Source organism: Columba livia, chromosome 9, assembly GCF_036013475.1.
Source record: "Columba livia isolate bColLiv1 breed racing homer chromosome 9, bColLiv1.pat.W.v2, whole genome shotgun sequence".
NCBI lineage: Eukaryota > Metazoa > Chordata > Aves > Columbiformes > Columbidae > Columba > Columba livia.
In genome coordinates this window covers 20,698,829-20,713,308 of record NC_088610.1, presented here as the reverse complement: position 1 = coordinate 20,713,308, position 14,480 = coordinate 20,698,829, and the positions used below count along the sequence as shown (strand labels likewise).

At 44.3% G+C, this 14,480-nt stretch overlaps 1 protein-coding gene across 2 annotated transcripts in view; it reads right to left on the bottom strand.

Moving 5' to 3' along the window:
• Positions 1-14,480, bottom strand: part of PAK2 (p21 (RAC1) activated kinase 2) — a 46,156-nt gene that overhangs the window by 24,530 nt on the left and 7,146 nt on the right. Inside the window, exon 1 of one of the 2 annotated variants that reach the window (XM_005501563.4) lies at positions 6,462-6,642. The exons of the other annotated variant lie outside the window; for it this stretch is intronic. The gene's annotated coding sequence lies outside the window, so the exon portion shown is untranslated. Of the gene's footprint in view, positions 1-6,461; positions 6,643-14,480 lie in introns of those variants that run through there. 2 annotated transcript variants of the gene reach the window in all.

Sequence of the window (14,480 nt, the reverse complement as noted above, 5' to 3'; positions counted from 1 at the left end):
AATGAATCAGATCCCGTCCTTGTTCGCACTTCTGGGCCACCCGCTCGTTTGTGCCAGCAGCAGCATTTGCGGGACAGAAAGACAAACTTCTCCAGCAATAAAACCAACCCAGTCAAAAAGAACAGCCTGTCATCATGTGGAGCAGTTCCCAGATCTGGTTCACTATTGGTTCACATACAGGACAGCACAACTTCTTTTAGGGGGAGCTCCATCCCAAACAGCTTCATGTGCATTCATTTTTGTCATTTATCAGACGAGATCTCAGGGAGAAAAGAATAGCTTATAAGTCATAATTCACACAGTCCACATTAAGTCACATTAAGAATATCTCTACCCAAATTATGCAGCCTACATTGAAGAGGATGGGACTAAGATCCACTGAATGAGGACTTTGTGCCACACTTTCTCCATTTGGAAAAAGAACATACACTATCACCACAATCCTCTTTGAGTCCTTAACAAAAACATGAGCGTCACCATGAGCAAATAGCTGCTAAAGCTGAAGACACCACACAATAAAGCATCTACATGACACATTGCACATTCAAGAAAATCTGCGCTGGCCTTTCCTCCCTCCTCATAATATCCTGGAGATTTTTCTCTAAGAAGCAGGCAGCCTCTCTGCTAGGGGGTAAATAGCACAAAGATATAGAGAAATTACATTGTGATGACAGGTGAATAATAAATATGCTTCTCATTCCTCCATATGCTTAAACGATGAGCAACCTGTTTGGAACACTTGATTTAACATCTCCTCTGCATTGACCTCCTCGTGTCCCGACAGTTTGGGAAATGACCAGTTTGCTGGTATCTACCAGCCTATCATAGTCCCAAAGCTCAGCCTCAGCCACACCACAGTGCCACCCCTAAAAATCAGGATAAAACGGCGCAGTTCACACTCAATTATCACACTATTTTCAAAGGATCACTATCGTGCTATCTGACTTCTCGACACAACACACGCGCCTTGCACGATGCGATCTTAGCTGCAGAACTAAACCCAGGATTTCCTCGCATATAACACTGTCAGATCCCAATGAAGAAAAAGAAAACAGGTGAGCAGCCTGAATTAATCCGGTGCAAGAGCATATTGGTTTATGTCGTGAAGCTCAAAAGAGACTGATAGAGAACAATAAATAAATAGACCTGCAACACTCGAACGTGTCCACAGGGATGCGGTTGTGAATCGGACTGCGATTCCCATCCTCCAGCAGCCTTCCCAATTCGCTGACTGATTTCTGTTTCAGATGCTGCAAGTTATCTGCAGGACCTTCTACGTTCTCCAGTACCTACGCTGCAGTATGGGGAAAAAATTAGGAGCCCTCCAATCTAACTGCAGGTCTGAGCAGCTTACCCAAAGGGATTTTCATTCCAAAGGTTTTTCTAAAAATACATATTGTTTGCCTGCAGTTTGAGGTGTAGAAATTTCTGTTCTGAACCACCAGATCAGATATAGGGTATCCAAGAGTCCTATTGAAGTTGGGCTTGGAGCAATATGATAATTACAGCATAATCCATTTCCCTTATGCTCATCGAATCTCAGAAAATAGTAGGACGCAGGGTTCTTAGATATCCAAATGCAAGTGGACATTTAAAAGAAATCATCCCTCCTTTTGAACAAAGACAAACAGATAAATAAATCATAGGAGGTAAAGAAGCATATGACACAACTTTAACACCAAAATCATATACTATGTGAAGAAAGTAACATCACAAGGAGCCTTCTGTGTTTTTCTAAAGCAAACCCCATTATTTTCTCCGTCTGTGCATTTCTTGGAGCTGCCTGATATTGGCAAGAGCATGACGTCGGGACAACCAACCAACCTGCACCTGAAACTGGGCAAGAACAGACTCCAAGCTCAGACTAATTCCCTCAGAGAGCTCAGTCACTGAGCTAACAACACTGTAACACAGTGTTCAGGTTGCAAATTAAATAAAAAATACCGCACTTTTGCTTACGTATTTGTAAATTAATTTCTCCCTATAGTAAAATCTGATCACATACTCAGTGTTACAGCTTCTTGATCCGAAACGAATTACTTCTTAGCGCCTTGCGTGCTCAAGACAAGAAAACGTCAAGCAACAAGTTGGAAGCGCGTCTATGGGAATCCAAAATTGGCCTGTTCCAAGAGAAAATAAGGTGCTTGGAAAAACAGCATCTGTGCAGAACCCTTGGAGCTGCAGCTTTGATGGGTGTTTCGCGTTCCAAGTGTTCAGCAACGTCCTTGACCTTGCTCCGAGGAGCGGAGGAGGAGAAACAGACCAAAAGGGCTCAGGCATCGGCTCTGTCAGGCGCAGTTAAACAAAATGCTTCAAGCCCGTTAAATCTGCGGTTTAGCAAAACCTCAGCTTTGCAGGGAAACTTAAGAGACGCGATTTATTTAATAATGCAAAGTAGTATGATTTCGGGGCAGCTGTTTCAAAGACCAGTGTTTGAACAAACTGCTAGATCCAAAACTGTTTTGCACAAAGGACCATTTCGATGCGCAGCAGCTTTGTTTAAAGAAAGAGTTTAAAGCAATACAGAGTTTAAAGAAGTTACAACAGCTCTACTCAGAACAGATCGCTTCAGGAAACAGAAGGCTGATCCTTCAGTCATCATCAGAAGTTAAAAATCGACCATTTTGTTCAGGTTCAAATGCAAACTGGGTGCAGAAGAGAAGTTCCCATCTCTTTTATATCCTTACCTGGCTTCATTATGCAGGGAAAGTTTCCACAGCATCCAGAAGTACTTTTGAAAGTGCTGCAGAAGTTTGGCATTACGGGCAATGACTGGAGGAGGGATTAAAAGGAGAAGGAAAAAAAGGAGTGCAAATACAACCTGAAGCTCCTTTCCTGCTCTCTCACCCCTTGGAAGAGGAAAAGGAGCCTGTTGATTTACCAGCAGCGAGATGTAATCGCTCTTGCACCACCATCTGCCGTGCTGCATCACAGCTTGCGGAGGGAATTACAAAGACCGGGGGAATTCTCATTCTTCCCATTGCCTGCCAGGAGTCTGGCAAAGGGGACGTCATGTTCATATTTATCATCAGACAACACAGTTAATGGTGGGTTTGGGGTTTTTTGGCTTGGTTGAAAGACCAAATGGAAATGAAAGACTAAAATGGTTAAATGAAGTTTGAGCAAGCTCATAAAAGTGTGCTCAATCTGGGAGAAAGATGACAGAAGCAGCAAAGGTAATATACAGAAGAGGATGTAATCAGGGGAGAAGGATTCACTTTCATCTTTGCCAGTGAAGATAATACCAGTAATAATGATGTATTCAAGCACATCGGTAACTCCCCCACAACCACTAGTCGCGCTACATTTAATGACAAGAATTAGAAAGCAGTGGAATGAACCACAGAGACAAGCTGAAGCTGCAAACAACGCTCAACTACAGACAGCAGACACTCATTCCCAGCACAGGCCGGTGCTGCAACCCACTGCATGCACAAAAAATAGCAGATAAAAGCTTTTCTCCCAGCAGTTCTGCTGCTTACTCCAAAAAACACGCTCACAGGGAAGAGGAGAAGGATGCTTCTCAGTCCTTATCTCCAGTACATGACACTAGTCCCAATAGCTGTCCCCTCCTTGTGACAAAGGCTTCTTGTCCTGCTCTGGGGCAGCACAACTGGAAGCGTTTTCTTCACCCCTGGCAGCCTGAGACACCACGGTCTCCAGCAACAGCGGGAGACCCGAAATAAGGTTCCTCGGAGCTGCAATTCTCTTTCCACCTTTCAGCAGTGAGGCTGAGGCCAGGCAAGCACAAGGAAGCTCCTCGTGTAGCTTAACCTGCCCACTCCCTCCCAGCCCCTGCAGCGACCAATGTGCACACGTGTTCAGAGTTTCATTTTGACGGCGACGTTGCAGGAGTCAGTTCTGCTGCTCACTCGCTTTCTTCCTTTTGGGGAAGAAAAGAGCCCATTAAGCTACAGCGTACGCAGGTCACAAAGAGAGACGGTGGTTCCTGTCGCTGCCGCTGGTGGGAAAACACCCGGAAACATAACCCTGAGTGAGTAAAAGCTGGAAAGTAAAGTGAGAATTAGGCAGTTTTCAGAAAGCTGATGGACACACACTGCTGCAGCACATCAGTCTGCGTGCTCTGGCTTTTTGTTGTTTTGTTTTGGTTTTTCCCCTCAATTCCTCCTTGTGCGAGCATAAAACGCGGCTGCTTCCTGTAGAACTTCCTACGTGCAGCTCTTCACAGAATCACAGAATCCCAGGCTGGTTGGGTTGAAGGGACCTCCATAGATCCCCCAGTGCAACCCCTGCTCACGCAGGGTCACAGAGCAGATCACACAGGTGGGTCCGGGCGGGTTTGAGTGTCTCAGAGAAGGAGACTCCACACCCGCTCTGGGCAGCCTGGGCCAGGCTCTGGCACCTCCCAGCAAACAAGTTTCTGCTCATTTTCCGATGGAGCCTCCTGTGTTCCAGTCTGTGCCCGTTGCCCCTCACCCTGGCGTTGGGCACCACTGAACAGAGTCTGGTCCATGCTCTGACACCCACCCTGAGCTATTGATCCCATTGATCAGATCCCTCTCAGCTTCTCTTCTCCAGCTCAACAGCCCCAGCTCTCTCAGTGTCTCCTCAGCACAAAGATGCTCCAGACCTCTCAGCATCTTTGTGTCCCTGCAGTGGACTCTCTCCAGTAATTCCTTGTCCTTCTTAAACTGGGGAGCCCAGAAGCGAACACAACTCCAGATGTGGCCTCACCAGGGTCAAATTAAGGGGAAGGAACGACCTCCAACCTCCCATCGACCTGCTGCTCACGCTCTTCCTCGCTCACACTGGACTGCCGTGCATTAAGAAAAGTGTGACACGTGGTTTGTCCTCTAGTGCAGGTCCCGGTGGCCTGGGCCGCCCTGGGGACAGGTACCACAGCTGGAACGTCCCTGCCGAAGGGACGTGCTCCTGTGGGGGTGCGATGCACCCGAAGCCCATCTCCAACACCCGGCTGCTACTGAGCTCCTCTGATTTCTAAAAATCGACGTTTTTCCTCCCCTACTTGCTTGCAGAATGACTGAAGGGAAATAAAATGAAATTGAATACAATTAGCTTCCTATCTGCTACAGTGCACAGTCACATTTTCCCTGGACCACTCATACTTGAGCAGTTTTAAATATGCATTATATGTGCATATGCACCAGTGTAGAACTGTAAGGCCACGAGCAAGGGGAGATGGTACCATGTATCAAATCAAACAGCTGGTGTAGAAAGTTCTCATATCATAATGAGCTGAATTTGTCTTCTTAAGATGTTAAAATTAATGTAGTTGAGGAGTCTAGGCTGCACCTGTGTTTCACTGTCTGCTCTGTGATGTGAAAGTTACACTGGACTACTGCTTGGATTGAAAAAAATAAAAGAATAAAAAATAAATAAATAAATGAAGCTTGATAACATGCACATAAATCCCCACTCCTGGCAGACAATATCCCAGTTTTACACTGGTGCTTAAGCCACAGATCTCTGAGGAGCCAGAACTAAATCAGTGAAATCAATCTAACCTTCCATATGTTCATACCCTGCCAGAGCTGCAGCCTGAACTCAGGTCTGTTCATTGCCGGTAAAAATGACTCAAGTCATTTACTATTGACAATGTAACACAGAAGGAACAACAAGAATGTCAAATTCAAGTCTAATTTGCAGGGTTGATGAAAAAGCAGAAGTAATGGATTTCAGGCTAAGAATGCATTAAGAAACAAAACCACTTTGCTTTTGAAATCATAATCCTTGACGTGCCACTCCAGCTGCAGGATACTTTTGGGGCACCACCTGAAACGGCTGCAAGAACTGCAAGACATCCGGGCCCCGGACGCAGAGAACGTACAAAACTGTGTGTTGTCAGACAGAGGAATGGGAGAAGAGGAGGAGAAGAGGAGGAGGAGAAGAAGGAGAAGAGGAGGAGGAGGAGAAGAAGGAGAAGAGGAGAAGAGGAGGAGAAGAAGGAGAAGAGGAGGAGGAGAAGAAGGAGAAGAGGAGAAGGAGAAGAGGAGGAGGAGAAGGAGAAGAGGAGGAGAGCTCAAAAGTGACACAAGCCCTGCCGGTAAGTGCACTTCCCCGTCCTTACAGCGGATCTGCCCGGCCGGCTGTCAGTCGGTGTCTTCCTGTAGAGCCTTATAGGGCGCTGCTGGCAGCGCTTGTCACGCACAGAGCGGCATCCGGGACAGCCAGAGCAGAGGAAAACGGCAAAAATCAACGTCTCCCGCAAACAAACCTCCAAGGCAGATGTCAAGCGAAAGAAAAAAAATAAAGCGCAGAGAAATTAAAAGCAATCAGTAAAAGAGCTAGTGTCAGATGCTCCAAAAGACCGGTGTAACGAGACGGATTGAAGACAGTCGTGTCCCACTCTTGGTTTATATTATAAATGTAAAAAACCAAAAATGCCTGGAGACTCATTCCCACTCCATCGACCCCAAGGCTTAGCTTGTCCTCAGCCTCCCCACACCACCACCTTTTAATCCCTGAAAAAAACACCTTACTGGAGGAGACGAGACTTGATGCTTCATCATTCCGGAGAAGAAGGCAAACAGATATTCACACTGCACAATTTTTATGTGGAGGTGAGCAGGCTGTCATTGCATCAGCTAGTCCGTTTTCTTGTACCAAACGGATTTTGGAATCCAAAAGCAGAATGAAATGTCTGCACGGGTATTTTTCTTTCTCCCTTTCTCCCCGCCCTTTTTTTTTTTAAAGGCTCCTGTTGAGCAATAGATTTCCTGTGATTAGCTCACTTAGTACTGATTATAGTTCACTTCCTCCCAGGGATTAGCTGAAAGCAGCTTTCTGACAAGTTTTTATTGAGCCGGTGCTACCTCGCCACAGCTCGCTTCCTGCCCGTCTCTAACAGCAACACAGTTCAGCAGCTCATCCACCTGAAATTATCGGAAAAATTCACAGAACCAGCAAATCTCGAGTCAAACAACTTGCTTTGGGTATTTTGCCTTCCAACTGGAAGCATTTGGATCCATGAGATTTATTGAATCAGATCTTAAAAAGAGATTTCTGGGATAGTATGAGACTACTGGGAGGAGCGGCTGACACTGGAAGCTGTGCTGCCATCCAGAGACCTGGACAGGCTGGAGAGCTGGGCAGGGAGAAATTTAATGAAATAGAACAAGGGCAAGTGTAGAGTCTTGAATCTGGGCAGGAACAACCCCAGGTTCCAGTGTAAGTTGGGGAACGAGCTGTTGGAGAGCAGTGTAGGGGAAAGGGACCTGGGGGTCCTGGGGTCAGCAGGGTGACCATGAGCCAGCACTGGGCCCTTGTGGCCAGGAAGGCCAATGGTACCTGGGGTGGGTTAGAAGGGGGTGGTCAGTAGGTCAGAGAGGTTCTCCTGCCCCTCTGCTCTGCCCTGGGGAGACCACACCTGGAATATTGTGTCCAGTTGTGGCCCCTCAGTTCCAGCAGGACAGGGAACTGCTGGAGAGAGTCCAGCGCAGCCACCAAGATGCTGAAGGGAGTGGAGCATCTCCCGGGTGAGGAAAGGCTGAGGGAGCTGGGGCTCTGGAGCTGGACAAGAGGAGACTGAGGGGTGACTCATTCCTGGGGATCAATATGGAAAGGGGGAGTGTCAGGAGGATGGAGCCAGGCTCTTCTGGGTGACAACCAGTGACAGGACAAGGGGCAATGGGTGCAAACTGGAACACAAGAGGTTCCACTTAAATATGAGAAGAAACTTCTCAGTGAGGGTGTCAGAGCCTGGCCCAGGCTGCCCAGGGAGGTTGTGGAGTCTCCTTCTGTGCAGACATTCCAACCCGCCTGGACACCTTCCTGTGTAACCTCATCTGGGTGTTCCTGCTCCATGGGGGGATTGCACTGGATGAGCTTTCCAGGGCCCTTCCAGTCCCTGACATTCTGGGATTCTGTGATACCTTCCGAGGCTGAAAATACTTATCTCTGCGACTCAGAAACTTTGTGCAAAAAAAACAGCGGTGGCAGACAAAGAATTACCTTCTCGCAGCCTTGGCAAATGCAGCCACTGATGTTCTGCCTGCCAAAAGAGAACTTGTGCAAAAGCAAGAGCATCCTTGATAACAGGCAGTAGGAGTCAGGAGGATAATCTGTTCCACCGAGGGTTACTAAAAACACATGTGGATGCTCCGATGCAACACGCAGCTCTCGAAGCCTCTCAAAATACAAAAAACAACCTCCACAGGAATTGTTGGAACATCTTCCAGCTTTAGGGGCTCTGGGATTGAGGTGGTCAGTCAATGCCAAACAATCTACCTGAGAAAATGAAGTTATTTTTATTTAACTTTCATTTATGGGGAGGGGAAAGCAGACTAATCTAAGATACCCCCAACAAGCACAGATCTCCCTAATTTACAAGCACAAAGCAGCAGGATAACCCTTTCAAACCTGTTGAGAAAACAGGTTAAAAAAAAAGAGAAATAAAAAAATATCTGATCCCATCAAACATAATTTTTTAAGACTGACATTAAGCAAACTGAGTGCTCAGCAAGGCCAACAATAAATTGCCAGTGTCTTTTTTTCCAAACTAACATCTGCAAGCACCAATTCGCCTCCTTCAACCAGCAAGGCTACAACCTTTTATAAGGGTTTATAACAGGTCCTTTCTTGCCGTCTTCTCTTTACTGCTACGTGTCCCAGAGGCAACACATAATCCTCTCACTCTAATTATATTATAGGAGAACCCCAGTCTGAATGACACATATACCCAGTTAAATTCTTTCCATCTTGTCTTTTTCCGACCCCTCAATTTCCTTATTATTTTTGCCGAGTCACACAAACAGAAAGGGGAAAACACAGCACAGAGAAAACTAACTGCTGTTTAATTGCCAAGTGAGAAATAGAGTTGGGGAAAGAATAAGGGAACAAAAATGTGGTCGAACAGAAGAAATCTTTAAAAAGGCAGAAAGGAAATGATCTTTTGTTCAGAAGAAGGAATAGTCTCTCCAAAACTGTAACGAGATGTGCTTACCATGTTACAGAAGACAAATATCCTATTCATGGGGTATCCGAAAGGGTTACTAAGCCTTTCTAAAGAAAAATATTCCTCAAACCCACTGCCAAAGTGCATTGCAACCTAAAGCAATTCAACTATTTACTCCTTAAGGCACTTAGCAGATGTGCAAAGTCTTGCACTAAAAACGAGCAACTGGTCTGCAAAAATGTCATTTTCAGAATAAAACCAGATCCCAGGTTTTTCTGGTAGCCGTCGCCTTCTCATCCCTGACAGCCAACACAAAATCAATGTATTTCAGCCTCGTCGTGTTGTGCTTACAACTCAGTCGTCCTCACCTGAGTATGGGGATAATAAAGTGCAACTTTCATGCAATCATTGATAAAGACGAGCGAAGCAGCTCGTGCTTCTAGGATTCCGGCAGCCTTCCAAATGGGTAGATCAGGTTCACAAAATCTACATATATATATATATATATATATATATAGCCAAAAAATATAATGACACTATGGCAGAAAAGACAAATATTTCTTCCAAATCATTTTTACTCTGAGTTTGGATGTGGGGTTGATAACGTCCTAATTATCAGCTATGCTTTGTGATTGAAAAAGATGTCAACAGGGAAAACTGCAAAGAGACAAGATCATAGAAGGAAGAGCCCTCAGGGATCCTCTGCTCCAGCCTTTGCAAGAGTCCTGGGACAAGCCCATTAGCACACAGAAAATTTAAGCAAATTAATGATACGAGTCTCGGGATACATCTCCGCTTTCTCCCTTTAACCCATGCATAGCAATCCAGACTCGCTTGATTCACCCTTTCTGCTTCATAAAATAAAACCGGCACTATTGAGTTGTATATTTTACCACCAGTGAACTAGACACCTCTTCTCTGCCTCATTAACTCTGAAGCAGCTCAAAAGCTGCAGGCGACAGTACCAGACGGGCCTCAGAAGCGACTTCCCAGCTGCTTTTATTTCCCATTTCCCCCGCGTTTGGCAGGAAAACTCACTCGGTGAGGCCGTGACGTGCAGGCCACGAGCGGGAATTAAATCCCGAGGGACTGATTTCCACCCTCTGCCCCAGGGCTGGGTAGTTACCACCTACCAGCTGAATTCAGGCCACGCTTTATTTTACACAGCCCACAGCCACAGTTTTCCTTCAAGGAACCATTGTGCAACTCACAGCGTCCTCAAAGGTGTTTGAAAATCTATTCAACCCTCAGCATGGAAATTATTTGCCCCTGTTCTACCTACTTAAAAACCTGAGTCAACTAAAGACAGACAAGTCGCCCTACAGCGTATATGGCCCATGCAAATCCGTGATTCAAGGTGTTTGCGCTTACTCATAATTCACTAACCAGGAGACACTTTCCAGGCTTAATTTCCATGAGCTGAGGTTTTCTAAAAGATCAAAGGAGAATGGGGAAAAGGGCGAGGTGGGTAAGTTTACAAGGGAAAAGAGAAATTAAGCCTGCGTCTGGTGGTTGAGATTCTTCGTTAACCTTGGCGTTTACAGGCAGGGAGGGATCACACATTCCAGAGCAAAAGTTATTTGAATAAAGGCTGCACAACCCACCTATAGAGCTGGTGTATTTTTGTATTTCTAATGGCATTCCCAGCTGTTTAACCCAATCGCCACTCAACGGAGCAAGGAGATCGCTTGAAAAATGTCAGGCTGCTGGTGTCATGCAAAGAGATCACCAGTAACTGATAGAAAAGAGAAACAAAAGGTTTTTAAACTACTGGAAATATTATTGGGTAAGACAAGGTTATCCATCCCAGTTAGAGTTCCAGGGCTGGCTGGGAAGAGGAGGGAAAACGCGGTGTGTACTGGGACGGCAAAGAAGAGAAAGAATCCAAGGTGAAGGGATCTGTCAGTCCCTCATCACACCGGTATTGCTGTCAAATGTCAGCTGTGGAAAAAAGGAATAATAAAGGAAAAGACAGGGGGAAAGAGAGAAATAACTCAGTCTGGAACAGCTACATTTTTCACATACATTTTTTGATTCTGGTGGCTGGACAAGGCCTCACACTTCATACCCACACTGAACATAAATCACTCATTTTCTACGCATCTTCTAGCAGCACCATACAGAAAACTAGTGGGAGAGTTCTATTCCATTTGTGCCAGGGCAGATAAGTGCAATGACTTCTTCAAACGCTCCAGTTCCTACACGAGCAGAGTTCCCTGCAGCATCCCGCTCCTGCACCAGGAAAATTCACTCACCATGAGCTGGGAAAGCTATTCCTGCTGAAATTCTGTGATCTGTGAATAAGCACCTATTCTCAACGGGGAAATGCAGTTGCCAATTTATTAAAAACCCCCAAAATTAAAAAAAAAAAAAACTATCAATGAGAAAGCAATACAGTCAGGGAGGGAGATAGCAATATTTCTCTAGCAGAACTGTAGGACGGCATCAGTTCTTTTTAAAATACGGTATGAAACCTCACACAGCACAAGTGCTTCAAACTTGTCACATTCTGAGACAACTCCATACGCTGCGGAACGTTAAAGTTTTACAGCTTTTACACAAAAAAAGTCATAAGCCTATTTTTTTCCTGGCGTATTTAACCCTTTTAGGAGAGGTAAAGACATCTAGATGGGACGCACACAACCAAATCCTGCAGCCGTTGCGCAACATCACAGGCGATCCCTTCCCCGTTATTTCAATCGGCAAAAAAAAATAGTATGAAAAGGACAAAGTGCAGATGCCACAACTCAAATCAACATAAAAAAAAGCATTTAGACATGAAGACGTGTGCCCATCAGCAGCAAAAGAACAAATTAATACCTAGAGCAGCCTGAGCAAGGGAAACAGGCTCTGTGAGAAATGCAGTTGTGATTTGTGCTAAGATGTTTAATGCTAACAGATACAAGCAAATGAGGCACGGGCTCTGAACCTGGAAAAAGGAAAAGGTGGTTAAGTTCTATGTAAAAAGTCACGAAACTTGGTTATGAAGTTATATTGATAGAGGGAACTAACATTTTAAGGGTTAACCAACCACACAATAAGAGCCTACTAACGATCTAACACTTTAAGCCACATAATGAATGTCTAGTTGAGAGCTGTATGTAACCAATTGTGTTAAGAAAAAAACAGAACCTCATCGAATGCCGAGATAAGAAGTTTTACAGCACCAGCTGTAACCTTGAGGAGACAAGATAGCCAAGATTTACAGCAAAAAGGGGGTGCCAGTCTGATTTCAGTCAACTTGGCAGCTTGGGTTCCAGTCAATTCATCATAATGAGCCACAGGTAAAAAGTTCACTGTGACGAAGCTGAAGGAACCTTCATCCAAAGACCCCCAAAGACCCCTCCTCATAACCACCAAGTGACACTGCACAGGCACAACAGGGGAGGGCCAAGGAGGAGACTATGGAAATAGTTATCTGAGACTCATTTTAATAAGAAGCAGGGAAAGGTTATGAATATGTACAGGCGTTCGTGGGGTTATTATGAATATGTAACACCTTACTGCATTTAAGCACACGTCTTATTGTTAGAAGGTGTGCGTGTTGGGCAGAGCGAATCCCCGCACACCCAGTGCTGTTTTGCTTATGCTCTAATGAACATGTGTTTAAGGAATACAATTAAGGAATTGGATTAAACATTGTTTATCCATAGAAAAAGCGTAAGTTATTTATTTCACCCCCCATGTTCATACCTTCATAATCACCTTTTTGTGACACCGTCCTGCTTTGCCTTCCATGCTTTTCCATGTTTCCCACTTAAAAACCACCCACACGCATACAACCAACATACTAATGTATAGTTTAATGCCACGAACCCCTGAAATTTGGGCAAACATTATTCAACATCTTCCACGGAGCCAAAGTGCTCACTTGGAAGCTGGGAAGAACAATTTGCCTTCAAAAAACTGGACGCAAGAATGAGGTTTTGAACTAATTTTCTAATTTGTTTCTTTTTTTTTCAGTCGTTCCTAGTAAAACTGCTTCTCTCACTCTTCTTACAAACAGGTTTTTACCTAAAATGCTTAAGAAATTAATCCAAAACAACTAGAATTGGGTGTCTTCATTCTCATATGCTGATGTGGAAACTATTTTTTGCCAAGCCTACAAGACAAGCATAGGAGCCAATAAGCAGAAAATATTACGAACTCCAGAAGAGGCAAATCAAGTGCATGATAAAAATCTCATCAATGTGTATGTATGGAAATAGATGCACAATGGTTTAAACACCACTTGTGCATGGGCAAATTAATCAAATTTTCAGAGTGATGTAACGCATCCTACTGTTTTATGTTATTATTTTATCCCTGATTTACGGATGGAGAACTAGACACCAATTCTCTCCAGCCATCTACGGCTGTTTATAGAGGATGCTGCAGCACCAGCACCACAAAAATAGATTTTACAGCTCGAGAACAAAATACTTTTTAACAAATAAAAACACAAAATGAAGAACAGAGTTACCAACTGAATACACGAAAGGACTATGAAAATTACAACAACACAGGATAAGCAGAGTTCTGCGAAGCAGAAGAGCTTCCAAAAGAAGCTGTCGAGTTAAAATAATATTTAAACAGTTGACAAAACATAATATTGAACTTGGAAAGCTGCAAAAGACTTTAAAAACCTGCTTGTATCCTTGTATAAATTATGGCACAGAGGCACATAGGAGCGCAAACATCATTTGAAAGGGCCCTGCCGCTGGTTTTGCCTTGGGGCATCTATTAGGTTGCTTAACGGTTTATAAAGGATGTTCAGCAACTGGAAACATGGTCCTGCTGAACTTATTATTCCAAGTGCTTCCTTGGGGTGTTTTATACCCTGGGTATTTCAGCTGTGAGGCCTGGGCTGGCCAGGCTAGGATGCTGCAGCACTTGGAGAAGTTTAAGATTAAGTAGCATTTGGAGAAGTTTAAGATTAAGTAGCCCTTCCAGCTCCACACAGTAGAACTATGTGCCTGTTCAATAAAGAATGAGTGAAATTCTTACGGGTAGAATGGTAATATTGCGGTGAAATATTACTGAGCAAGAATGAAGCTTCAAAAAAAATGCACTTTTGGGTGGTTCAGGCATTTACCAACCTAGTTCTACCTTATTCTCTCGCCTTCAATAAGAGTTTTGTGCAATGAAGAAGTTGAAGATAGCTATGAGGATGAGACTGAACTCACAGAAAACAGGCCTCCAAGACAAAAACTCACCCATGAAACACAGGTTTCCATCCACGAGGTCCTTGCGTCCACGCATACCACTCCAATGAAAATTATGCCAAGTCTTTGTATTTTTAATTTACAATACTATTAGGTGCTACCAGTGAGTCTGAACATACAAAAGAGGGCATACAACTTTTTTGTTGCATGGAAGACTTACTGTGATGATGAAAATTCAAACATACTTTTTTTTTTAATACAAAAAAAACCCAAATCTCTTTTCATGAAATTCATTTTAACTATGGAAAAAGTTAACCCTAATAGAATACCTTTAAAACTGGGCAACTTTTCAAGAGCTTGTCATCTAAGGGGAAACTTTCTCAGGTCCTTTCAATTCTGTTCAGGAAACAGGAAGCGAATTTCAGCAAGGGGTAAAATACAGAGCTCTATGAAACTCGGCA